General features: G+C 33.5%; 1 protein-coding gene across 8 annotated transcripts in view; it reads right to left on the reverse strand.

Annotated features, from left to right (window-relative positions):
* Positions 1 to 12147, reverse strand: part of L3MBTL4 (L3MBTL histone methyl-lysine binding protein 4) — a 546540-nt gene that overhangs the window by 197704 nt on the left and 336689 nt on the right. The gene's annotated exons all lie outside the window — the stretch shown is intronic.

Consider the following 12147-nt stretch of genomic DNA (forward strand, 5'->3'; position numbering starts at 1 on the left):
TCAAGAACATCAGAAAATAGAACAAATTTGTCAGCTGTTCTTTAGTGATCTATTCTTATCATTGGGAAAAGAACCAACATATCTAGATGAACATTTCAATTAATAATGCCATATGAAGAAGGGCTCCAATTCAGGGGAGAAGATGCAAAAGAATCATAGAGGATCTCAGAATCTTCTACCATGTTTGAGTAGCAACCATCACTAGTAGAGAGCTGAGAGGGTCATTAACGTACAGAAATATAAACTGCATGAAAAAGTATAGTCATGGATCCCATTCATTCCAGTGGGAATTATGGAAAGGAACCTCCTTCTGGATAGGTGATAGATCTTAAAAATGTTCATGAAACAAGGTCAACTTTTCTCATTGGACAAATATAATTTTAAACAAAATTAATGACTATATCATTTGAGATATATGATTGCAAAAATAGCACCTCTTTAGGTTTTTACTATAATTGGAGTAATCAAGCTAATAGAGCAAGTAAGGCACAGGATCGGGGCGGGGGGGGAATGCTACTGAATTGTTTAGGCTTGTATATATGAATAATGATTTTTCTATTAGTAACAATGAATTGTACCTGTTTTAACTGTAGCACCTCTATGAAAGAAAAGATCCCAATTGGATATTGTAATTTCATAATTCAATTTGTTTGTATACTGGCATCTTTCAAACAGTGCCTTCCAAAAAGAAAGATATCACAATGAGAAAGTGCTTTACATAACAGTATATAGAAACCAAAACAAAAGGAGATAGACAGGAGTCTTTAGAGAAATAAAAATTGCTTCCCTGTGTTTTGTAAATGTGTATTATCTGTTTAGAATTAGAGATTAATATATTCATAGATCATGAAGCTTTCTGTGTTTTCAGAAACTATGAGAGAAAAGAACAAAGACTTGGGGGGGGCAGTATTCAAAATAAATATGTTATAAACACCTCATTTTGTGGCAACCAGGTACTGGAAATGTCATTTCTACTAGAGTAACAAAATGAAAATACAAATTTGAGGGCAGTGGGGTGTTTTTAATTGGGAGGGTGAAAAATAGCAATTAAAAATCAAAAAAGATGACAACAGCAGAAATAAAAATAAAATCAAGGCAGTTTAACAATCTGCACTGAAGAAAAATGGCATAGTAGAAAGCATAGTCTAGGAGATATTCAGGACTTTGAATGTCATCTCCCTTATTCACTACATCTATGATTATGAAACCATTCTTTACTACTCTCTTAACTTTAGTTAGACACGTTTGTATTTGCAATAGATGTTGGATAGTTACACTATCTAATCCCATTACCTCTACTCCTTCTACTATCATTTATTTCTTAATCCTCAATTCTCAATGTTTCTTCCAACTTCATAATTCAACTGAAACTTCTCTCTGTAGTTACCAATGATTTCTTAATTGCTAAGTGGAGTGTATACCTTTGATAATGAGGGTTTGCTGAACTCTTTTCTATACTGCCTCTCTATCTTTGGTTTTGACCACACTTACCATTTCCACAGACCAACTAAACATAATTGAGGGTAACCTACAGGCCTCAAACCTATGGGTGAGTCAACCCCAAGCATATGAAGACATCTGCAAAGTCAGTGGATGAGAACAATTTGTTGTAACGGTCATGGAGGCAGCTGAAGGAGTTGCTATGATAAAGCTTGGTTTTTCATTGCATCCTGGGCCAATACTCGTCAACTTGACTTTTGTACTGCCACATGACTTCAGTGACTCTGGGAGAGAGTGAGGCTGCCAACTCTTTGTAATTCTGTCTCACTTAAATACAATTCACCCAGAAGTCAAGACATCACCTCATTATATCACTGATCTTTTTTGAAAATGAAGATTGAACAATAACAATACAGCAATTGTTATATATCTTAGTCCTCATCCCTCCTGACCTCTCTGCTGACTTTGACAATTTGACTACTTTTATCCCCTGGATGCTCTTATCTCCAGGTTTTTTTTACTGCACATTTCTCTTGATTCTCCTCTAACCTGTTCTTAGTCTCCTTTGCTCATCACATACATCCTGAAGCCTGTGAATTTTCCAAGATTCTAGTCTTATGTTCTCATCTTTTTCTACAACTTCTCTTGGTGATCTTAACTATGAATGCAAATATGTGTGGATGATTTCCAAATCTAACCCTGTGTCTTTCCAAACTGCAGAACCATATCATCAATTGAGTACTGAACATTTAGAGCTGCAAATCCCATGGACATCTCAAATTTAATAGATCTCAAACTGAATTTATTCTTGTTCCACCCTCACCATGTAACCATTTTTCCACACTTGCCAAGTATATATAAATCTGATAAGGGAACCACCATCCTTCCAGTTCTAGAGTTGTTAATCCAAATCTTACTTGGACTTCTCACTCTTTACCACTCCTATATGCAATCAGTTCTTGATGATCACATCAGTTCCCATGAGTTCAATTATCTAGTCTTTCTCCTGATATTCTACCATGCTTCACCATAGATATCTCATGATCAGTATGTCCAAAACTGAACTAATTATTTCCCCCCCTTGTACCCTTCCCTCTTCAGAAATTACTTCAATCACCCAAATTCATAACCTGTGGCATCCATTTCGTGATCTTCATTACTTCATTGTTGGGCTATTACAATTGTTTTCTGGTTGTTCTCAATGTCTCAAGTATTTACTAACTTCAATCCTATACTTGATTAGTAGTTCCCTATGTTCATCAGAATCAAAAATATAATCTTTTGTTAGTCCTTTAAAGCCTTCAAGTATCTTGCCATTCAGTGACACTGGCCTTCATGGAGTTCCTTAACCACAATTCTCTATCTCCTTACAGGATTGATGGTCTTCCCTCCCATATTCAGGTTTTCCTGAAATGGACTTCCCCTTCACTTCTGCCTCTTAGTCTGCCTTTCCTCAAGCTCAACTCAAATTCTTCTTTCTCATATAGACCCTCCCTTCTCTTCCTCCCCATATAGTCTTCCCTCTGAGATTGCCTCCCATTCATATTGCATAGTCATTGTATGTATATACATAGTTATTTTCAGGTTATCTCCATATTCAAATGCAAGCTCCTTGGGCACAAAAGCTAGGTAGTCCAATGGATAGAGCACCAGCCCTGGAGACAGGAGGACTTGAGTTCAAAGCTGACCTCAGACACTTAACACTTGCCAGCTGTGTGACCTTGGGAAAAAGTCACTTAACCCTGATTACCTTGTATACAGGACCATCTCCAGTCATCCTAATTCATATCTGGCCACTTAACCAAGATGATTCCAGAGGAGAAGATGAGGTTGGTGACTTAGTACAACACCCCTTTGTGCAAATCCAATTCACTTGCATGTAATATCATCACTTTTCTGATGTCATGGTCTTCTTTCAATGAAGGACAAACAACAATATGTATACCTAGTGCTTAGCAGAGATAGTAAATACTTCCTGACTGATGATTCTACTTACATCTCTAGCATCACTAAATGAACACTTTAAACTCATGTCCTAATTACATCTTTCTTCAGTCTCTCCCATCTTCAATACATCTGCCAAATAGTTATTGAAATTTATTTCAAAGTCTTCTTAAAGAAAGAATGATAAACATCAATCAATCATCATCAAAATTTATACTACTAAAGTGTGCAGGTATTGCCATATCAATCCTTACTGAAGAAAACACTAGTGTTTTCTCATGAGCCATAGGATAAAACACAAACTACTCTATACAAGACTTTTGTTGATTCCCTGGTTTTTAGTGTCCTCCAATTACTTATGAAAACATGCAAATTCCCCCAAAGGGATATAAGCTATTTGAGGACAAGGACTATTTCTTATGGTACAGTGTCTGGCACAGCTGGGACTAATAAATGCTTACTAAATAAATGAACTATGGAGAGAAGACAAGAAATCATATTAGATATCTAAATTTGTACTTTTGTTACAACTGTAATTTGACTGACCCTGAATTTTCTAATACTTTTTCACTAGGACAGTCAGATTACCAGCTGTTCTGTTCAGAAGCTACATAAAAATTTTATAGACTGCTTCTGTGACCTTATTTTTAAATACTGTTAAATGATTTTAGTACTGATTGGTTAAATGAACATGAAAATATTCATTTTTAATAAGCTTGCAATTTATTTGTATGTATTATGGAAAAATGGTGCATCAATCACTCAGTATGAATGTTTAGATAAGGATACAATTACATATTTTATTTAGTGCCTTTGTAATAAATTTGGAATTCATTCTGTCATTAGGAATAAGTCTTTTACTTCAAAGGACTTTTTAGAAAAATGGATAAATATCCCATCCATATTAGTTTTCTTTTTTTAGGGTTTTTTTTTTGCAAGGCAAACGGGGTTAAGTGGCTTCCCTAAGGTCACACACCTAGATAATTAAGTGTCTGAGGCCAGATTTGAACTCAGGTACTCCTGACTCCAGGGCTGGTGCTCTATCCACTGTGCCACCTAGCTGCCCCCATATTAGTTTTTTATCTGTTTTTTATGAAAAGAGAGCTCTGATTGTTCTCTCCTTAAGAATTGGTAGTCAATGATGTGTATTTTAGATGATAATTAAAGAAATAATTCAGGAACTGTTAACGTGAACAAAAGTTGGAAAGGCACCTTGGATAGGCAGTCAAGGAAAATCATGTAAGAGTGACTCCTTTACATCACAGACATAGCTGATCAGCAGCTGATGGGTGCAGAAGTTGAAGTTAAAGTGTTTCATTAAGTTCATAATGATATTTTGCTAGCAAAAACAAATTTGCAGGAACCCTCCAAGTTTGACAAGGAATTCTGAAAAGGAGCAGTCAAAGTAAAACAGCATTCCAGGTATATAACTGTACATGAATTATTGGGCAAGCAACAAGCATACACACACATAAACATTCTCTGTGTCTCTCTCTATGTCTGTCTTTCACTCTGAGTCTATCTCTGTCACTGTGTCTCTCTTTCCCCCCACTATAGGACTACAATTTTAAAAAAAGATTTCTGGTCCTCTTCCATTAATACAAGGCATACATTAACATAACAAATTAACAATCTGACTGTGATAAATGTAAAACATAGATATCAAGGTCCAGAATTCTAGTAGTTCCTTCAGTGAGAATTACTTCATTGGAGGAAGAAATGTATCTGCACTAAAGGAAGACACAAGAGACCATGTCATTTTAGAATTTGCAATCAATAAAGATAGAAGTTCCAAGGATAATCAGAAATGGATCTCAGCTTTTAGAACAAAATTCATAGCTGAATATCAGGATAGATAGAGTCTCAAGGCCTGAGACTCTAAAGGGGAATTCACCTAAGAAATATGATAAGAGGGTCTCAAGCACAATATCCTGGTGATTAAATAATTGATTCAGATTAAGAAAATGGAAAAATGTCTAAAAGGATGGATATGTCTGAATAGAGAATTCATCAACCACACTGAAATTTAAAAGGATATGTATAAGAGATGGGAAACAAAGGCAAATTTCTGAAGACATACAAAAAAGTAGCATGACTTTTTATGACTAACATTAGAATAGTTATACTATAAGTTGAGATCTCTAATAAAGCCTATGGATAGACAGATGGATAAATGTTTGGATGGATAGACAGCATCTTAATTTTATGTTTTATGTTTTAAATATATTTTATGTTTTAAATATTTTTTTATGTTTTTATGTTTCATGTTTTAAATATTTTTTTATGTTTTAAATATTTTTATGTTCTAAATATTTTTATTGATATTCTTTGCTTTTATATCATCTATGTTTCCAATGTAGACTAAAATACTCAACTGAACTAGTTGTAAAAGAACTACCACAGTGGGTAAAGGAAAACGACCTAGTCTGGATGGTTTTACTTTAAAAGAACAATTAGATCAATTTTTACAAATTATTCCCACAAATTGAGATACTTCTTTCATAGAATGAATTTAGTTTTAAAATCTAAAGTGGGTTAGAATAAAGCAAAGAAAAAGAGCTAATTACAGATCAATATTATTGGTGAATGTATTTCAAAATTTTAAGTAAAATTTTAGCAAAAATGGTAGAGCAATGTATTAAAATATAATCTACTATGATAAAGCTTAATTTATGTTAGGGATTCAACTGTAGAAAAACAGTGAAGAAAATTAATCATATTAAAAAGAAAAACCCATCTAACTACTATATCCACAGCTGTGGAGAAAAGAGAGAATCTTTAACAAAACATAACCCTCATGCTAAAATCCTTACAAGGATTACAAGGAGGGGATCTTTTATAAATACTAATTAAAAGCACTTTTAAAAGTAATGTTGGAGGGCAGCTAGGTGGCGCAGTGGATAAAGCACCGGCCTTGAACCCAGGAGTACCTGGGTTCAAATCTAGTCTCAGACACATAATAATTACCTAGCTGTGTGGCCTTGGGCAAGCCACTTAACCCCATTTGCCCTGCAAAAACAAAAACAAAAACAAAAACAAACAAAAAAAAACCCCAAAAAAGTAATGTTGGGAATAAGATGAACATCAATAAAGGGAGAAGACCCCAATAGCAGATGTTATTCACAGAAAAACTTTTATTTTTGCTACTATTTAAGAAGATAAATGAATTTTGGGGAAATAAAAAAATGGGATGGTAAGAGTGTGCCTACCAGCCCTCAGTAAGTTTAGAACACTATTGGGAAGGATTGTGATAATTAGAATTGTCTCTAAGTAAAATGGAATGCCTTATGGAATAGTCAGTTCACTTTCAAGGTCATCTGGCATGATTTGGAAAGAAGGTTATCTAGATTATGCTCTGAGAATTCTTTCAATTCTAAAGATGTGATTTTTATAAATGGTTAAGACAATAACTACCACAAGACAGAATATGAATATTAAAGGAAAGAACACAATGTATAATCATAAGATCTATAATAAAATCCTCCATTTATCCTTTATAATATGTGAATACTTGCCTACCTGGTTTTCTTCATTAATAAATGGGAGTTGAATTAGATGAATTTTAAGATCCTTTCTAACTTAAAATCTTCATTTTAGAACCAGAAAGAACATTAGTGATCATTTAGTTTAATCTATTCATTTATCAAATGAAGAAACTGAAGTCCAAGGCAATAAGTGTCTTGGCCAAAGACATTAAATAGGTTTTGGCTAAACTAGGTCTAGGAAAAACACAAGACTCTTGCTGTCTAACTCAGTACTCAGATGAATTTTGTAAAATAAAATCAACTAGTTTTTTTAAATTATTACCTTGAGATGAACTATTCTGCAGAATGAGACATGGCCAGTATGTGAATTTGTTTTGCTTGACTATACTTAGTTGTTAAAAGGCTTTATTTTTCCTATTTTTTTCCTGGAATGTGGAAGAGAGGGAGGGAAAAATAAAGGATAATTGAGGTGGGAAGGAAGCAAGCACCTTGCATTACAACATGTCAGAGAGAGAATAAAAGAACCAGAATGCCAGTATTCATTATCACCAAGTTGTGCAATATCCCTCCCTTTTACATTTCTATAACTGTGTAGTTAGTCAATTTTCCTTGAATCAGTCAACATTTCAGGGAACCAGAGTACACAGTCATAAGCAGCTTTAAGAATGGCCAGGTATTGGGTTTTTTGTTTATTTGGTATTTTTATTGTTGTTGTTTTTTCCTGGATTTTTAATGCATTTTTATAGAATGGGAGGAAATAATGGGGGAATTTCTTTGAGGCTGGCCAACATTTCATCTGGATTATTCCCAGAGCTACCTATTGCATAGTCAATGATGAAAGTCACCCTGAAAATTTAAAATTCTTGTGGATATAGTAAGAAATGATCTCACAAATGACCTCAAGAAAATCAGTTCATGACCACTATTAACCACAACCCATATAATAATTCTAAGATGAGAATGGCTTTACTTAGGATAAAGAGAAGTATCTTTTTATGTATTTTTTCATAGCAGAATCTTCTATATTGTTTGTTATTGTAAATGAAGCCAATGTAACACTACTTTCATAATTTGTTATCATTTGATATATACATTGCCTCGCACTGCTTATTTTAGGTTATGTCTTTTATTTATGAATGCCAATTCCTTATTTGCTTAGTTATTATTCAGAGGATCTGAAAAATTTAGTAAACACCACTTGCTTCTTATAAATAGGCAATGCTTCTCTTCCATCTGGCACCATATTCACACACATTAAAACTGGCATGTACTATCAATTAGTTATATTAACAGGAATTGAAATTTAATTCAGAGTTTATTAGAGAATTGAGATGAGGTGAATTTTTAGTTTTAAAAAGGACAATATATTAAATTGTGCCTGCTTTTATTTATTTTTAATAACTGATATTCTTATTTAAAATTTTAAACTGTAAAGCATCTTTATATGGATGTATTAGGAGAAAATGGTTCAACAGACAGCTTGTTTCAAATTTTCAAGACTGGGCACAGCCTTGTTTGAAGTGTTGATTTTGTTTGGCTGGGGGGCGGGGTGAAGAGGAAAGAAATTAGTTGATTAGTTGAAAATCAAAGTAGTAAAGAGCTGACCTAGTATACCTTCCCAACTTTCCCATCCCTATATCCTCAACAGTAATTCTTTCTCCATTAAGATGCCCATCAACAAAAAATCCTGTCCCTTGTCACTCTTCTTGCAATAGACAAAGATCCTTGCATCTTCCTTGGATTTGACAAGATTGGTTTTCCACATTTAATCCCTCTAGTCACTATGATGCCACATAGATGGGGGAAATCAAAAAATAATATTATTGGTAATGACTGGCTGTGCTTATATGTGGAATCACCTTTCAAACTTTAGTTTTATTATATTGAGTGAAAGTTTATAAGTTTGTAAAAGTAATCACTTTTACTATTTCCAAAGGATCTTGTAGACATCTTAAAGATATTCTTCAAATGACTGTCATTTTTCAAAATTCTGTGATCTTTTTTTTTAACCTATGATGTTGCTAGTACAACTTTAAAATCAAAGGCTACGGAGTGAAAAATATAGTGAAGCAATCAGATGTCTCCTAATCCAAACTATTGCTCTGAATTATTTTTCCAATGAAATATTATTCACCATTTCACACTCCTATCCAGTCCTAACTAGTGCCAATTATGCAATCTACAATTTATTTTAATATAGTATAAGTACAACATCACAAGAGATTTTCCAGTAGACTTGGAAAAATAGATTTTGGTGGATAAATAGAATGACTAACAATTTCCTTATTTTCAATTAAGGAAGGAGACTAAACTCCACAAAAAAGTCCACTCACCATCATGGTGTCAAATACAAAAGAATTCAATGCAATGATTAATTGGAGAACATTCATAATTACATACTCTCAACAATCTTCGACAATGTCTTTCTACAAAATTTGTCTTTTAAGGTTCTATTGAAGACACAAGAGACCTTCTTTTCAGCTTCAGATAACTTGAATAATGAGGGAAAGATATAGGTTGCCCACAAATTAAAGGTCATTTTACCATGCTTCAATCAATATCCATGAACATCAGATGAAAAATGAAACAAATATAACCTAATTGGATAAGTAGGTATAATCTGTGCAAACATTCTAATTTAATCATGAATTTAACAGTCACATAAAATAAAAGTCAGGACTTATCCCTCTCGTTTTTACATTCTTATCAAATATGGATCTTAGTGATATTCAACAGTCCTTTTTCCATTTAGCCTTGTGTGGAATTCAATAGTTATATATACTTTAAACATACGGACTTTGCTCCCCTTTTTTGCTTTAAAATTCAGCATTCCATTTGCACTTCCATTCCATAAAGATCGTAGGTCAAAATTGTTTTTTCTTATAAGTATTTTCCTGTTCAATAAAGCAAGTCCTATCTGTTAACCTTCCAGATTTTTACAGTAACAAAGAGGAAGGCTTCATCTATTCGTGACTAATCTTTTTCTTAATGATTTTTATACTAAATTGCATGATCATGTCATTTTAAGAATGTTCTTAGAAGTCACTCTTTTCTGCTTTTAAAAGTAAAATAGGGGCGGCTAGGTGGTGCAGTGGATAAAGCACTGGCCTTGGGAGTCAAGAGTACCTAGGTTCAAATCCGGTCTCAGACACTTAATAATTACCTAGCTGTGTGGCCTTGGGCAAGCCATTTAACCCCATTTGCCTTGCAAAAACCTAAAAAAAAAATTAAAATAGTATCAGCATTGGCTGCTGTAATCATACCAGTTATGTGATAATAGGCAAATCATGTGGATGATAATAGCAACTACTTCCTAGGCATGCTGTGAGGATCAAATGAGATAACTGTAAGGCACCTGGCAGATAGTAGATGCTTAATAAATTCTTTTTTCTTTCCTTCTTCCTTCTTTCCTAGCATAAGCTTCTTAAAATTGGAAAAGCAGCAAGACAAGTGAAAATATAGATGCTAATCACTGCTATAAAGAAAAAACACATGTCCTTGACATGCCAATATAAAGAATGAAATACTGAAAATTAAAAACAGGTTATTTTTTATTGGTCAAACTCACCTTTCTATTCAAAGCTAATCCAAAATCATTTTAAGGGGCATTATATATATATATATATATATATATATATATATATATATAATGTATGTATATATATATGTATGTATATGGGGCAATCATTATAAGGGGCAGCTAGGTGGCATAGTGGATAAAGCACTTGCCCTAGAGTCAGGAATACCTGAGTTCAAATCCGGTCTCAGACACTTAATAATTACCTAGCTGTGTGGCCTTGGGCAAGCCACTTAACCCCATTTGCCTTGCAAAAAAAAAAAAAAAAACCTAAAATAAAAAAAAGTTCATTATAAAATCTGAACATTTTCATTAGAATGAAAACCAATTACACCCACCATTTCCAATACTTTTTGAACTACCTTTCTTGCTTTTTGCAAAGCAATGGGGTTAAATGACTTGCCCAAGGTCACACAGCTAAGTAATTATAAGTGGAGGTTGGATTTGAATTCAGATCCTCCTGACTCCGGAGTTGGTGTTTTATCCACCTTGCCACCTAGCTGCCCCTTACTTTTTGAACTATTATTCAATAGCTTTTTTATTAGAATCTGCTATTTAAAAAGTTTATAAAAATACTAATATTTAATATGCTCCTAATATAGGAAGTACTTGATATATGTTTCACTGGTTGATTTATATAAAGCCTTTGGTCTTTACAACTACCCAGAAAGGGAGGTACTGAAAATATTACTTCCATTTTACAGATAATAAAATGGAAATTCATGCACATTAAGTGAGTTGTGGACCATCACACAACTGGTAAATATGAGACACAGTTTCAACTCATGTTGCTGCAGACTCCCATTTAAACCTTTTACTTTGAAGGTGTACAACTATAAATCTTAAGTTGCCCTATAGATAAGTGAGGCAATAGTCCAATCCTAAATCTTGAGAATGAGAATTTGAGTTTTTAAAAAACTCATTATAATATCCAGAAAAGCATGTTGAAGCAGCATATATGAAATTCTGATAGTAGTTATAAAAATAACACATTTATTCATTTTACCAAACCTAAAGTCTAAAAGTTTAATAATTTTTCAGGCTTGAATATGTGACAATAGAATGGAAGAAGAATATTGCAGCTTGATTATATGAAGTTGAGAAATTTCTAAACATAATTTTAAAAATTCCTGTAGTTTGGGGAAGGTTATGTAAATGGTTCAGGGCCCATATGGGGAGTTCAATGAAGAAACTTCAAAAGGTGTGATGCTCAGTATGCCACAGGGCTACTAAGCATCTATAATATATCTCTTCTTAACTAATGTTATAAAGTTAGTCTTTTTGAAGATTCTTTTTCTCAAATATAAATAGTTCCATTTTTAATGGAAAAACAACACAGCAAAAATGATTTCATGAAAATATATCAATTGGTCAGATTTTATACAATAAATCAAAGTCTGACTGAGTTTCTGAGACCCAGACTATAAATTAGAAAATAATTTATGAACTTTACTTGGTACTTCTGTTCACTTTATGATGCATTAAATATTGAGTTTTAAAAGACTAGATGAAAAGAAATAACTGGGGCAGCTAGGAGGCCCAGTGGATAGAGCACTGACCCTGAAGTCAGGAGAAGCTGAATTCAAATCTGACCTCATGGGGTTAATAAATATTTAGCTGTGTGACCTTGGGCAAGTCACTTAACCCCACTGCCTTGGCCCCCAAAAAGAAATAGAAATAACTGCAATGCTTAAAGGAATA

Source organism: Macrotis lagotis, chromosome X, assembly GCF_037893015.1.
Source record: "Macrotis lagotis isolate mMagLag1 chromosome X, bilby.v1.9.chrom.fasta, whole genome shotgun sequence".
Taxonomy (NCBI): domain Eukaryota; kingdom Metazoa; phylum Chordata; class Mammalia; order Peramelemorphia; family Peramelidae; genus Macrotis; species Macrotis lagotis.